The 15510-nt window shown below is 48.9% G+C and overlaps 1 protein-coding gene across 5 annotated transcripts in view; it reads right to left on the reverse strand.

Moving 5' to 3' along the window:
• The window catches only part of MPP3 (MAGUK p55 scaffold protein 3), an 86981-nt gene extending 80275 nt beyond the window's left edge, over positions 1–6706 (reverse strand). For 2 of the 5 annotated variants that reach the window (XM_081837904.1, XM_081837901.1), the window contains exon 1: positions 6008–6189. The gene's annotated coding sequence lies outside the window, so the exon portion shown is untranslated. Of the gene's footprint in view, positions 1–5976; positions 6191–6685 lie in introns of those variants that run through there. The other 3 variants (XM_081837903.1, XM_081837905.1, XM_081837902.1) reach the window with 3 other exon arrangements.
• Between the last annotated feature and the right edge of the window lie 8804 nt (positions 6707–15510).

The raw sequence follows: 15510 nt of genomic DNA on the forward strand, positions 1-15510 counted from the left end.
GTACATCCGTTCGACTTCCAAAACATTCGGAAACCAAAGCGCGGCTTCTGATTGGCTGCAGGAAGCCAATCAGAAGCCACGGAAGCCCCGTCGGACGTTCGGCTTCCAAAAATAGTTTGCAAACCGGAACAGTCACTTCCAAGTTTGCGGCGTTCGGGAGCCAAAACATTTGGGAACTAAGCTGTTTGACTTCCAAGGTACGACTGTACTCGGACAGATTGATAAATAGGCAATGGATACTAGACAGTATGTCTCTGACTACCAGTTGCTGGAAACCACAGAAGGGGACTGCAGGGTTAGAAACTCAGGTACAGTATATAAGCTAGGCGCCAAATGGTTCCCTAAACCAAGGCTGCAGTTGTGAAAACAGAAGGTCTAGGTGCCATTGGGGGGCAAGACAGCCCCTTATTTTTTTCTTATTTTTCAAATGATGGGCTGGCTGGCTGATTCTCAGTTGAACATCCGGTGACAGCCTTGAGCTAGGTTAAGAGCTTTGAGAACTTAAAAAACAAAAAGACACTTGATCCAGAGACAGTCCACATATCTATCGGCCTCTTCTGACCTGTTTAGCAGATCAACCCTAATCAGAGTAATTCTACGCTCTGACTATCCAACTATCTGACTTTTAGAAAACATCGGAAGGCAGCCCTGTTTAGGGAAGATTTTAATGTTTGATGTTTTATCGTATTTTTAATATTCTCTAGGAAGCCACCCAGAGTGGCCAGGGAAACCCAGCCAGATGGGCAGGGTATTAAATTATTATTATTATTATTATTATTATTATTATTATTATTATTATTTTAATGTTTGGTGCTGTATTGTGTTTTTAATATTCAGTTGGGAGCCACCAAGAGTGGCTGGGTGGGGTATAAATAAATTATTATTATTATTATTATTATTATTATTATTATTATTATTACTACTACTACTACTACTACAGTGGTAACTTGGTTTTTGAACAGAGTGCATTCCAGGAGTTCATCCGACTCCCGGAACCGTTCCATAACCAAAGTGCAGCATCCTGCAGCCAATCGGAAGCCGTGAAAGCCGTGCCGGACATTCAGCTCCCAAAAATCGTTTGAAAAACAGAAAACACACACCCAGGTTTTGATCATTCAGGAGCCGATTAATTCGGGAGCCAAGGCGTTTGGCTTCCAAGGTACAGCTGTACTACGCACCTTTGCTCAGAAACAGGTCCCCACTATCCTAAATAGTGTTTACCCAAGTCCAGCTGGATTCAGCGGGGCTTATTATCCAGCAGATGATCTTTCAATTGGAGTTTTCACATTCAGTCTTAAACCTGCTTGCCTGAGAGGAAGCTCCATTCAACTCAGTGGGACTTTCTTCTGAGTAGACATTGTACAGTGGTACCTCAGGTTACATGCGCTTCAGGTGACATACGCTTCAGGTTACACACTCCGCTAACCCAAAAATAGTGCTTCAGGTTAAGAACTTTGCTTCAGGATGAGAACAGAAATCGTGCTCTGGCAGCGCAGCAGCAGCAGGAGGCCCCATTAGCTAAAGTGGTGCTTCAGGTTAAGAACAGTTTCAGGTTAAGAACGGACCTCTGGAATGAATTAAGTACTTAACCCGAGGTACCACTGTATATGGAGCCGCACCTTTCAGGCAACTCAGCACTTTTTTGTCTTCCTACCTTCAGGCAGCAGGAGGTATGTTGTGATCCATCGCATTAAGGCCAGTACAGTGGTACCTCGCAAGACGAATGCCTTGTAAGACGAAAAACTCGCAAGACGAAAGAGTTTTTCGTTTTTTGAGTTGCTTCGCAAGACGAATTTCCCTATGGGCTTGCTTCGCAAGACGAAAACATCTTGCAAGTTTGTTTCCTTTTTCTTAAAACCGTTAATACCCAGGGTGCATTCAGGGGGTGCAGTTGCAACTTGACTTCGAGGAGCAACTCATAGCACGCGGTGTGGTAGCCTTTTTTTGAGGTTTTTGAAGACTTTGGTGATTTTTGAAGCTTTTCCAAAATTCGAGCTTCGCAAGACGAAAAATTCGCAAGACGAAAAAACTCGCAGAACGAATTAATTTCGTCTTGCGAGGTACCACTGTACGGCTATACGCCAAGCCCACTAACCACTAGCCCAGACTTCCCTAACCCGGTACCCTCTAAGTGTTTTGGACGGCAAACCTCACAATCCCCTGTCATTGGCCATGGTGACTAGGGCTGATGGGAGTTGGAATCCAAAAATGCTGGATGCTTTAGCTGAGATTTCTGCATTGCACTGGGGCTGGACTAGATACCCCTTGGGTTCCCTTCCAACTCCACAATTCTATGATTCCAGGACCAAGTTGGGAAAGACTGCCTAGACCTTTTGCCCATCTGCTCTGGTCCTAATATCTTCCCACACACCAGTACGAAATGTTCTGCCATCCACACTGCAGAAGCTTACAGGCACTCTGTGCAAGACATCTCTAGCTGAACTTTGCAAAGCTGTTGACAAGCAAAGCACAATGCACAGGGCAGCCCTTTGAGATTTGGGGCTTGGATTCTCCACTGTGGGACCATCCTTGCATCAGGCACCTTCTACCCTAGGGGACCTTCCTTTGCTTCCAGGCTCGACACAATCAAAAGCCAGCACCTTTTCTTTTCTGAAAAGGTGCAAAAGACACAGACACTTCCCCACCTTGGACCTTCACTGGCACACAGGCTGGGTACACATTGCAACCTCTCTTTCCCTCAATGAATTCTGGGCACTGTAGTTTTCCCCTCACAATCACAATTCCCAACAACTTGTAGCAAACTGCAACACCCAGAATTCTTTGGGGGGGGGAGTGGTATGGTTTCAAATTGGATGAGGGACTGCATTGCAGTCTATGATTCTAGGCATGAAAGGGTTAAGACCATGCAGTAAGTTGTCCTGCCAGGCTTAGCTCACCTAAGCAGGGACTAGGTAATCAAATTCAATGTGTGAAGAGGTCTAAGTTGGTTGCTCCAAGCTCAGACCACATGGTTCTCACAAGCCATTCTTGAGATTCTTTACCAACAGTTTAGGAACTTCACCACTTTGCAACTAAGCCAAGTTTTACTGCCTATGCAACTTTTCTGACTGATGTATGGAAAAGCACATGAACCTGACCTTTGAAGAGGTTGTAAGTATTATTATTTTTTTAGCCTACCAAACGTGTGGTCTTTTCCTATGCTGGGGGAAGAGGGAAATTGTGGAACTCACAAGGACATACATTAGTAATCTAACAGCCTATATTTCCAAATGTTGCTGCATATTCTGTGATTTTAAATCTCTACTGAGGTTCTCTCACCCAAGAGTACTTGTCCCAAACCTGGATCTTGGCACCCAGGAATTCTCCTTTCATTCATATATACAGTGCGTTTTCTTCTGGGGGTGCACAGAGGTACGCATACCCCTAAACATTCTGTGAATCTTTGTACTTTTGTCCGTTGACTGTATTTATTTTTCCCAATTTGAACTATAAAATGGTGATTTTCTTCAGTCAAAATGAGAGTACGCCTAAACATTTTTTAGGGAAAAAAGCACTGCACGCATACACACACACACACACATCCTTGAACCAACACTTTGAAGGTACAGTGGTACCTTGGTTCTCGAACAGCTTAGTTGATGAACAAATCAGCTCCCGAACACTGAAAACCTGGAAGTAAGTGTTCCGGTTTTCAAATGTTTTTTGGTAGTGTAGGAAGCTCCTGCAGCCAATTGGAAGCTGCACCTTGGTTGTCAAACGAACGGACTTCCGGAACGGATTAAGTTCGAGAACCAAGGTACCACTTTATAGTGTTTATGCAGCCTTAGTTACAGTCTAGCAAGAAGTGGTTTCTAATGCAGTTATTTTATTGTATTGCACTTTGAAAATTGCCCTTCATCAACAGATATCCCAGGGCAGTTCTGAAACATTTAAAACAGGCCAGCTAAACACACATAGTATTATGGAACCTACCGTATTTAAAAAACTGTCTTTTTTATTTTTAAAAAAGATCCAATTACAAGCAAAACATATACCACCGTTTTCAGGCCTCAATGCTGACAACCCAGAGTCCCTGCATGTAGCCAGAAATCCATTTGCGGGGGTAATATGCCATCAAACTGAACAAACATCATCAGCTCCCAAGTTTACTTAGAAGTCTGCACAGCCAGCTTCTGCCATCACAAGCATTTGGCTGGCCTTAAGCGTTTGTCCTATGGCTTAAGGCTTGGCCCTCAGCCCACACTGTTGCTTTCCACAGGCAGCTTCTCTTTGATGGACTCAGAATCGTGGGTTTTGCTTTGGGCCAGTCTCTGCCCCTCAGCAGATTCTAAAAGCCTCTCCTGCCTCCTGGGTGAATCTCATAGGTCAGGCCATCAGAATGGCAGGTCACCCGGCCAATCCAAAGCAGTAGCCACTCTCTTGGCAAGAGGGCTGTGGTGGTGCTCAGGTCCCACTTGTCAGCATCCCAGAGGCAACTGGTTGGCCACAGTGAGGAACAGGATATTAGTCTAGGACTGCATTTACACCATAGATTTAAGGCATTTTGATACCGCTTTAAACAGCCATGGCTCCCCACAAAGAATTCTGGGAGCTGTAGTTTGTTGAAGGTGCTGAGAGTTCTTAGGAGACTCCTATTACCCTCACAGAGCTACAGTTTCCAGAGTTCCCTGGAAAGAGGCATTGATTGTTAAACCACTTTGGGTGCATCAGTTTGAAGCGGTATACAGTGGTACCTCGGATTAAGAACTTAATTCGTTCTGGAGGTCCGTTCTTAACCTGAAACTGTTCTTAACCTGAGGTACCACTTTAGCTAATGGGGTCTTGTGCCACCGCCATGCAATTTCTGTTCTCATCCTGAAGCAAAGTTCTTAACCTGAGGTACTATTTCTGAGTTAGCGGAGTCTGTAACCTGAAGCGTCTGTAACCTGAAGTGTCTGTAATCCAAGGTACCACTGTATTAAATGGTATGGGGAATCTCTGCCCACCTCCAATGTTGCTGAACTACAACTTCCAACAGTCCCAGCAAGCAAGCCAGGGAAGACGGGAGTTATAGTTCAGCGACATCTGGAGGGCCACAGGTCCCCAAAACCTGCACCAGCCCATCAGCACATATGTGTGTGAAACGAGCACAGAGACAGCGAATAGCAAGGAACACTGCATCTCATTTTGCTCTCTGACTCACCAACTAGGTTGTGAGAAATCACAAGAACACCTGAGCACATGCAGAGGGCCTCATGGGTGAGTAAGCGCAACCAATCCCCCACACAGAGAGAACACATCCCACAGGCAGGCCTGCAAGCTGCCTGCCTGCTCAGGTGGTACAGCATGAACCTCTTAATCTCAAGGTTGGGGGTTCGAGCCCCACAATGGGCAAAAGATTATTGCATTGAAATAGGTGCGACTAGATGACCCTCTACAATTCGATGCTTCTGGGAAATCATTGTCCTCTGCTTGCCAGAGTAACTCCGGGAGTGAGGCCTCCCAGACGAGACGTTCCCCTGAACGAAGGCTGGCCAACGTCCAGCCCCTCGGACGTGCGGTCCAAGTGGTAGCGAGGCTTACCCTCGGCACTACCGCGTCATGCCAGGGCATCATGAGAAAGCATCTCTGAGCAGGGCGTCACGGCTCTCCCGCCACAAGGGACCCCCCCCCAAATCAGGAGGCAGGGGAAGGGATTTCCCCTGGTCAACAGCGAATGATTTCCAACTGCAGAGATGCTATGGGGGACACCCAGGTAACCAACCACCTTTCCAAATTAAACGTTGCCTGGGGGCGGGAAAGAGACAGAAACAGACTATCCTTTGGAGGGACGGGGAGGAGGCCGGATAGGTGCAAGAACCCATGGGGGGGTAGGGGGAGAGAGGGGGAAAGAGAGAGCGGAGGAGAGTCCAGAGGGAGGGCCAGGTGTGCGCGCGCGCAGCTCTCCAGGCTTCGCTCGGCTCGGCCCAGCCCGGCCTTTTCTCCCCCGCTCCTCCCAACGCCGCTGCCGCCTGGCTCGCCCGCCTGCCTACCTACCTGCCCGCCCCGATCCCCGCTGCAACGTTACCCGCAGGAGGAGCGGCGATCCGCGCTTCGCCGGCCGCCCTGGCTGGTCCCTTCCTTCGGCGGCGTCCACCGGCTGCGCGCGCGCGCTGCGCTCTGCTCTGCTCTGCTCTGCTCCCCGGCAGGGCGCGCCTCGCTCATGCGCTTCGCGGCGAGAATGGGACCCGTTGGGAAGGAAGGAGGGAGGGAGGGAGGGAGGGAGGGGAGGAGAGACAACAACACACACACCCCCCTCGCCTTTGCACATGCCCTCCTCCCCCTTTTGTTCGGCGCCGGGAACAGAAAGCCCGCCAGGCGCTGCTCTCCTCCGGCCTCCTTCCTCTCTCCTGCGCCCCGGGAGTTGCGCCTCCGAGCGGCGGAGAGAGGGAGACCCCCTCCCCAGACGCAGGCGCGCCTCCTCCTCGCCGGCCCAGGGTCCTGATTCCGCCGTGGGGAGGGGGAAAGGGGGACTGCTCTGCTTTCTCCTGAGCACGCTTACTCGCGAGTCAGCCTCCCTGGACACGGCGGGATTTGCTCCCGAGCAAACGTGGCCTCGTCGCGGTTTGGTGACGGGTTAATAACTTTTGCACTGCGGCGCCTTTCGTCTGGCTCCGTGCACTGTCTCGCCCGGGACAGGCAATCGGGGTGGGGTGGCGTATCGGGGGTGCCTGGTGCGCCCGAGAAGAAGAGGCCCTCTCACTACCGTCAAGGCCGGGAGGAATCCTCTGCTCAGTTGGGGGATTCCCTCGCCGCCGTTCCTGGAGCGCCGGAGATGGAACAGGGAGGGGGGTCGGTTCCACCCATCGCTCCACCCTCCTTGGCTGGAAGCCCAGGGAAATACTAGGGAGGTGGCTCAGTGGCTTTGCATACAGAAAGTCTTAGGTTCAAGGTCCAGCCGTCTCTAAGTAGGGCTGAAAATGTCCCTTCTGTGAAACCCTAAAAAGGTGCTGGCAGTGTTGACTGGGGTTTTTGTGCATCAAATGTAGCCCTTTCCACGTGTTCCCTGAGACTCATCCCAGGCCTTCCTTCACACCCTGGGTGTTTTTGCCCGGCTGGAATACAGTGGTACCTCTGTTACATACGTTTCAGGTTACAGACTCCGCTAACCCAGAAATATTACCTCAGGTTAAGAACTTTGCTTCAGGATGAGAACAGAAATCGTGCTTCAGTGGCGCGGCAGCAGCAGGAGACTCCATTAGCTAAAGTGGTGCTTCAGGTTAAGAATAGTTTCAGGTTAAGAACGGACCTCCAGAACAAATTAAGTACTTAACCTGAGGTACCACTGTATGTGCTTGAGATCTAATAATCCCTCTTGTTTTTCTGAATGGAGGCTAGAGAAGTGTGTGTGCAAAACTAGCCAGACTGTAATATTTACATTGTGCTCCGCCCACTTTTGCTTCTGGCCCCGCCTTCCGCTTTGGCCCTCGGGTGGTTACCCACAAGAGAATGCGGCCCTCAGACTGAAAAGCATTCCCCGCTCCTGAAGGAAACCAATACTGACCTAAATGAACCAAGAACTAGATATGCTACCCAGCAGCCTCCAACATTCCTAAATTGCCGAGTTTCTTTTTTTACCGTTTCTGTGTTTTTATTATGTTGCTTTTAATTTCGATGTTTGGTTGGAGCTGTGCTTCCCTACAGCCTTTTGTCTCTGTTGCTTCGTTTGTTTTGCCCTTGGGCACTTTTCTCTTCCGCTGTTTACTGTGGAATGACCCTTCCCCCCTTTTTTTCCTTCTTTATTCCACAAATATTAGTAGTCGAGCTCCACAGAGAGCCTGCAGGCTCTCAAAAGCTGCGTTGGTAACCACATCAGAAAAAGCAGCATCAAGCGCCACTCTGAGTAGCTGCTGCGAGAGGGGCTGCTCTCAGAATTCCCAAGCAGACACCAACCAGCACCTGAATGCAGTCGAAGCAGGATCATTGCTACATCCCCTCTGCATTCTGTTCTGTCTGTATTGTATTGCACCTGTGGCAGTGAAGCCTCTGGCACCAATCGGCTGTTGCGATTCCACAGAATGCTCCCAACCAAGCTGTCAGAATGTTTGCAATCCAAATTCTTTGAGGAAAGGGAAGCACGTCAGCTTGACTCGGGTAGAAGCCTAATGAAAGTTGCACAAAGAGGGAGTCCTGCCGGGTGCAGTTTCTGTTCTTGCTGCAGCATTGTCACTTGGAAAAGTCTAAGGAAGGCAATGTCGGTGAAGAAGCAGGGAGGCATGCAATAAATTTTGCACACTGGCGATGTACGTTAGTTCTTCGAATGCGGAATTCTACTTGTTGTTTTTAATCTTGCCTTTCGGCCCACAAGGACTCCTGGCAGGTGTATGAAATAGGCCCTAAAAGCCGCATTTTGACATTCCCAAAATTCCCCGATGCACCAAAATTCCTGGAAATGTCAGCTTCTACCAGGTGGTACATTCAAGCCAACTATGAGGACTCTGACTCATTGCTGCCCATCCTACCTCACTGGGTTGTTGTGATGGTAAAAGGGTAAACGGATTGGAGCCCTCATGAGAAAGGTCAGTTTGTTTGTTTTTTAATGTAATCTAAGGTCCGTATAGTTAAAGCTATGGTTTTCCCAGTAGTGATGTATGGAAGTGAGAGCTGGACCATAAAGAAGGCTGATCGCCGAAGAATTGATGCTTTTGAATTATGGTGCTGGAGGAGACTCTTGAGAGTCCCATGGACTGCAAGAAGATCAAACCTATCCATTCTGAAGGAAATCAGCCCTGAGTGCTCACTGGAAGGACAGATCCTGAAGCTGAGGCTCCAATACTTTGGCCACCTCATGAGAAGAGAAGACTCCCTGGAAAAGACCCTGATGTTGGGAAAGATGGAGGGCACAAGGAGAAGGGGACGACAGAGGACGAGATGGTTGGATAGTGTTCTCAAAGCTACCAGCATGAGTTTGACCGAACTGCGGGAGGCAGTGGAAGACAGGAGTGCCTGGCGTACTCTGGTCCATGGGGTCACGAAGAGTCGGACACGACTAAACGACTAAACCATAATAGCTGTTAATAATTTTTGAATTTCTGACTGCGTTTTCAGGATAAAGAATGCTTTACGTATATTACCACTGTCCTCCTGCTCCCTCTGTGCAGCTCTTCATCAGCTGGCCAATGCGCTAAAAATGGCCATAGTCTTGAGCCTGCCCAGCAGCAAATGCCCTGTATACTTTGTGCAATGCTGCTGCTTCCATGCATAAAACTTTCCCTGCTGGTTACATAACCAGTGCTTGCATCTCTCCCCACCCCCAACTCCCTTTCAATGCTAATGAAGTCACATTAAGGAAAGTGGGGTTTTCAATGTGATCTTCCTCCTTCAGATTAGATGGGAGAACAAAGGTTTCTTTCTCTCTTTTTTTGCCATAACTATGTTTATTCTTTGAAAAGGGGGTAGATCGACAGGGTACACACCAATCCAAATTATAATGTGCATTGTCTATAACGTGCAACTTCATTCTGCTTCCAAGTTGGCAGCTTTTTGTGTTGCCGTTGCTTTTAATATTATTTTAAAAATGTGGAATTTAGCCAGAGCATCTTGCTGGTACACTGGACAGTGTACATTGCATGAGTGAATAACATCTTAGTGTGGTTTAGCTGCCTTAGGAGAATCTTGATTTGTGGCTGCATGGTTAATTTCTCAGAGATCGCAGAGCACCCATGAAGAAATGGAGACATTAAATTACAATATTTGCTCTCATTCCCCCCCCCCCCAGAGAATGCATCATGCCTGTGATTCAGGGATGCTTTCCATGTGGGAGATCCCGTGCTGTTGCAGGACGGGGGTGAGACTCCCTGCCTCCTTTCTATGCATTATACAGGCTCTAATTTACAGTTCTAGGGAGCTGCAGCTAACGGTTTTGGCTAGCAAGGATCAAATCAAAGCCCTCTCCGCAAAAGCTAGCAGGATTCAGCCACTTACCTGCCCCCTATTTCTAGAAAGGGAAAATAATAGCCTTGTGCTTTCATCAGTCAACAGCTTCCTACCCTGTGCCAGGTTGCTCTAACTGCTGCAGTTGTTAATGCCAAAGTACCCTATTCATGTAAACGACAGGTAAGCGGCTCTCTCGAGAACAAACATGCAGCCTGAGCTTTTAGCTCTCTCTACCAGGTAATAAAATCTGGCTTATTATTCAGGCACAGGAGCAAACTCAGATGAATTTCCTGGCTCTCGCTGAGTCCATAGCTCAGAAATCTCTTTACCCTTGCCCTCGGCACGCATACTTTTTGCATCTCTTTCCATTTGGAAAGACTTTTTTTTAAGCAAATGCCCCTGTTGCCTTTTTGATTAAATTTCACATCGTTTACAATAGTGCTTCTCAAGCTGTCTGATACGGTGGGCCGATGATTCCCACCCCTTCCAGTGTGCCAGGAATCACTATCATACTTGGTCCCTGAAGCATCCCACACAACCTGGGCTATGGTGGAGTCAGCCAGTAGTGGCAACTGATGGCTCACGGTCTAGCACTGCTCCACAGGCCACCAGTTTGATTAAGGTAAAAGGTAAAGGATGGTAAAGTCCAGTCAAGGGCGACTATGGGGTTGTGGCACTCATCTCGCTTTCGGGCCGAGATGAGTCAGCATTTGTCTACAGACAGCTTTCCGGGCCATGTGGCCAGCATGACGAAGCTGCTTCTGGTACAACGGAACACCATGACGTAAACCAGAGTGCATGGAAATGCCATTTACCTTCCCACCGCAGCGGTACCTATTTATCTACTTGCACTAGCATGCTTTCAAACTGCTAGGTTGGCAGGAGCTGAGACAGAGCAACAGGAGCTCACCCCATTGTGGGGATTCAAACCGGCGACCTTCTGATTGGCAAGCCCAAGAGGCTCAGTAGTTTAGACCACAGGGCAACCAATGTAGCACTGTTCTACGGCCACTTCCAAAAGCCTGAGCTTAGCGCCTCCACTGCAGAGGAGTACTGGGAGGGGGCAGTTTGCAGAGGAGAATGGGAAGAGGGGTCTTCAACCCTTCCCTTGCTTGTCACTTTCTTCCTGCAGTGTCCCATCCCCACCCAGCCAGTGTCCTAGACCCACACTTGTGATGTGCCATTAAGTTCCATACCGCCATTACACAAACCTATAAGTTCATTGCAACCATGGGCATATGCATTTAAATCATATTTGAAGGCCACTCAAGAATCATGGGAACTATAGTTTTCCTCCTCACAGAACTACAATTCCCAACACCCCGTACAAACTACAGTACCCAGGATTCACTGGGGGAAGCCACATTAAATGAATGTTGCTTTAAATGTATGGTGCCGCTGTGCCTTGAGAACCACTGCTCTTCACAGTGTGATTTAACTGCGAGCATTAATGGTGATACCTGCCAGGAATGACGCCCCCTCTGAGCAGTGGCAGAGGAGCCAGCTGGATCAGGAAGACCAGCGGCGTAAGCCGCAGAGGTGCTGAGCCCAGACACAAGGCTGACATAGAGTTGGAGCCACTCAACTCCCTGAGACCTTCAAACTGGGATCCCTGGAGGCAGGTCCCATTGAAGCCAGATTCTGCAGAGAAATTGGTTCCCTTTGCACCAAGTGCATGACATCTGGCCAAGGACATTTCGGAAGACCCATAGTTCAGCAATGGAGCACCTGCTTTGCATCCAGAAGTTTCCAGATTCAATCTCCAGCAGGCTAGCAGAGAACCCTGCCTAAAATCCTGGGAAGCCCCCTCCAGCCAGTGTAGACAATACTGAGCTAAGTGGATCAATGCGCTGACTTTGTATAAGGCTGCTTACTATGTTTCACATTTCCTGGTACCTGCTGACCAGAACAGGCAATTAATTGTACCAGGCAGGAGATGACTGAGAGAAGGTGCAGTTCTAGGCTTCATAGGAGACGCTGGCCCCTTTAAGACTTCCCACTTTTCAGAAAGGGAGAGAACCCTGGGAAGGGGTCTCCTGGCTCTTGAGCAGCTTTTAAAAAGGAAAACAAAAAAGCACCAAACTTGTGGAAGCAAAAGTCTGATTAGTGTTACTGGTGATCCTGTAAGGAGCTGTCCGTGGTGCTGCAACACCCAGAGTGGGAAGAGAACAGAGCAGCCTGAAAGGAGTGATTCGCCAGAACATTCCACGCAGGAACATTCCACGCAGGAACATTCCACCCAGACACAGGTGTCTTTGTAGGCCCCATTCATAAATACAGTGGTACCTCGGGTTAAGAACTTTGCTTCAGGATGAGAACAGAAATCGCGTAGCTGCGGCGCAACAGGAGGCCTCATTAGCTAAAGTGGTATCTCAGGTTAAGAACAGTTTCAGGTTAAGAACGGACCTCCAGAATGAATTAAGTTCTTAACCCAAGGTACCACTGAACAACTGCCCTGGCTATTCTCACGTATGGTAATACAGTGGTACCTCTAGTTACAAACTTAATTCGTTCCAGAAGTCCATTCTTAACCTGAAACGGTTCTTAACCTGAGGCGTGCTTTCGCTAATGGGGCCTCTTGCTGCCGCTGTGCCATCGACACACGATTTTCGTTCTCATCCTGGGGCAAAGTTCTCAACTCAAGGTAACTCTTCCAGGTTAGCAGAGTTTGTAACGTGAAGTGTTTGTAACCTGAGGCGTTTGTAACTCGAGGTACCACTGTAGTGCCTTCCATAGGGCTGCCCTTGGAAACCATCCAGAAACTTCAAATAGGCACAGCATGCCATTGCCTCCTTCTGAACAGGGCTAAGCTGGCAAGGATGTATTGCGCCAGTGCTGAAATGTCTGTGTCGGTTACCAGTTGGATTCCAAAGTGCTGGTTTGGGAGTATAAGGCCCCAACGTGTCCTGGGCCCTGCCTAACTCAGGAAATGCCTTCTGCTAGATAAGCCCTCTTGTATTGACTAACAATGCTCTGCTCCAGGCCCCGTTGTTCTGGGAACTGCTGCAATGATCTCCGATCTACAGTAGGGGCTTCTTGGTTGTGGCTCCACAGCTGCAGAAATACACTCTCCTGAGGGGTGCATCTCTGTTCTTGGTTTGGATCTTGAGACAAGTGAAAACCTTGTTTTTATTTCACCAGACATTTGGCATATAATTGGACGTATGTATTTTGCTTTATATGTATGTAGAATGTTTTTATATGTATCGAATTATTATTTGCTCTATTTTGCATAAGCTGCATAGCAATTTGCATAAACATGTGAAACTGAAATGTGGTCAATACCTAACTGTGCGTTGTTGTTTCTTACTTGAGATGATGCCAGGGACTGGACTGAGGGGTACGAGACTGAGAAGGAATGGTGATGGTGGAGACCGTCCCCCCTCCAGCTGAACCTTCCAGAGAAGAGGAAGGCAGTATTGAATTACAGCAGTGGTTTGAGGAAGGTCATAGCTCAGAGACAGGTGAACAGAAGAGTTTGGAGGTGTTGGGAGAAGAGAAGGGGGAGACAGAGACTGAGCAGCCAGCTGACACATTATCACTGGAGAGCATTTCTGACCCCCCTTCTCCCAGAACCCGCCGTGCATTGAAAGTGGAAGAGCGAAGGACTCAGAGACAATTAGCCCCTGGTGGACACCGTAAGGGGAAGTGCTGTTGCTAGGAAGGGAGGGGAAAGGAGCTCAGTTGGAACAATGCCAGGAAGGCAGTGTACAGAGGCCTCTTGCTGTGAATATTGAATAAAGACGGTAAGAGCTTCCTTGGCTGTCTGCCGTGAGAGCAGGGAGGATCAGAATTCACTGAAACCTGACAGATGATGTCTTCCCTGATTGGAGGAGGAAAAAGTGTGTCCAGCCAATGGGGACTGCAGAAACAGCGTGCCCGGCCAATGGGTCTCCTGAACCAGAAGCCTTGTTGGGTTCAGTATCACTACAGAATGAAGGCTGGAAGAGGCTGCCTTTCTAAAGAACCCAGGAGCTTCTGTTTAAATGGAGGAAGAGCAGAATTTTCTTGCTCTGGTGAGCAGGCCTAAAACCAGTGGCTTTAGGGAAGCAGGTTTTGGCAACGCATCAGGAGAAACTTCCTTGTTCGGAGAGCTGTTAAACTCGTTCAGTGGGTTCCCCAAAAAACCTTTGGCAATTTTGAAGTGGTCCCCATGCGGGTGAGGGTGGGGATTGCTGGACTAAGATGGTTCCTTAATCCCCTCCAACTCAATTCTGCTAACCTCTTGAGATCAGAGGTGATCATTGTTCTCCATTTGTCTTCCACTCCTTTTCCCAGTACCCCTGCTTCTCTCCCCCCCCCTCCAATTGTCATGGTTCTTATTTAGATGGACAGCATGCTCACCAGGAAAGAGGGGAAACATTTCTTTTTATTCGTCAGCTCGGTGCTTGACAAATGACAATTCCAAGATAAAGGGAGCAGAGCTCTGCCAAATCCCAGCCGCGAGGTTCCCTTGCCGCATGTTAATAGCTGGTTCCTGAACCAAACCCTTGCTTCTCTGCCCAGGGTTCGCTTACACAATGAAAAGGATGCTGGCTTGGTTGTCATCCTGATGCTTAACTTGCATGCCAGAGATAACAGCCAAGCGACTGATGGCAGGAAAGGAGGCAGAACAGTTCTGGAGCCAAGCGGAGGATTAAAAAGCTGGATTTCCCCCACTGGGAAAGACAGCCATGTGGGTGCAGCTTAGAGAGGGAAGGCTGATCCCAGAAGGATGGGGAATCGCCCCTGCTCAGCGGAGTCTACTTGCAGCCTTGCGCTTTGGGCTCACTGCTTCTCTCCAAACACAAAACAGATCGAAAGCAGCCAAATTGTGCCAAAGCCTGTGCATATGAGACACATCACCAGAGCCAGCTTCGGTGTGTAAAGAGGACCAGCTGGTCCTGCCTTCTGACGGTGGCAACAAGAGGCGGCAAACAGCAATGAAAGGTGGCAGACAGCAATAGCGCTTTGGTGAAGGGATGGTCCATTGCTCAGTATCTTTGTGCCCAAGAGCAGTAAAGGTAAAGGGACCCCTGACCATTAGGTCCAGTCGTGACCGACTCTGGGGTAGCGGTGCTCATCTCGCTTTACTGGCCGAGGAAACCGGCGTACAGCTTCCAGGTCATGTGGCCAGCATGACTAAGCCGCTTCTGGCGAACCAGAGCAGCACACAGAAACGCCATTTACCTTCCCGCCAGAGTGGTACCTATTTATCTACTTGCACTTTGACGTGCTCTCAAACTGCTAGGTTGGCTGGAGTAGGGACCGAACAACAGGAGCACACCCCGTCGTGGGGATTCGAACCGCCGACCTTCCGATTGGCAAGTCCTAGGCTCTGTGGTTTAACCCACAGTGCCACCCATGTCCCTGCCCAAGAGCAAGCCAGCAGTAAATCACACTGCTCAAAGTTGGAGTTAACTCTTTATGAGCAAAACCACAATCAACTGAGTGTCAGGCCTAACGAGGACAGCACCTCCTCTCCAGTAGGTCTTACCCCATGCATCAGTTGCCAAGACTGAAATCCTCCCAGCCATCGAAGTCCCCTCCTCTCCAGGCCTTTTCCCCAGTAACCGGAGACTGTGTCTGCAAGCAGTCTTCTGGGGGACAATGCAGGGAAGGGAGATTTCAATGGTGGCTTCTGGTCCCTTGCTGGGGGCTACCATTTTACTTTCC

Source organism: Podarcis erhardii, assembly GCF_964252035.2.
Source record: "Podarcis erhardii genome assembly, chromosome: 13".
In the NCBI taxonomy this organism is placed as follows: Eukaryota; Metazoa; Chordata; class Lepidosauria; order Squamata; family Lacertidae; genus Podarcis; species Podarcis erhardii.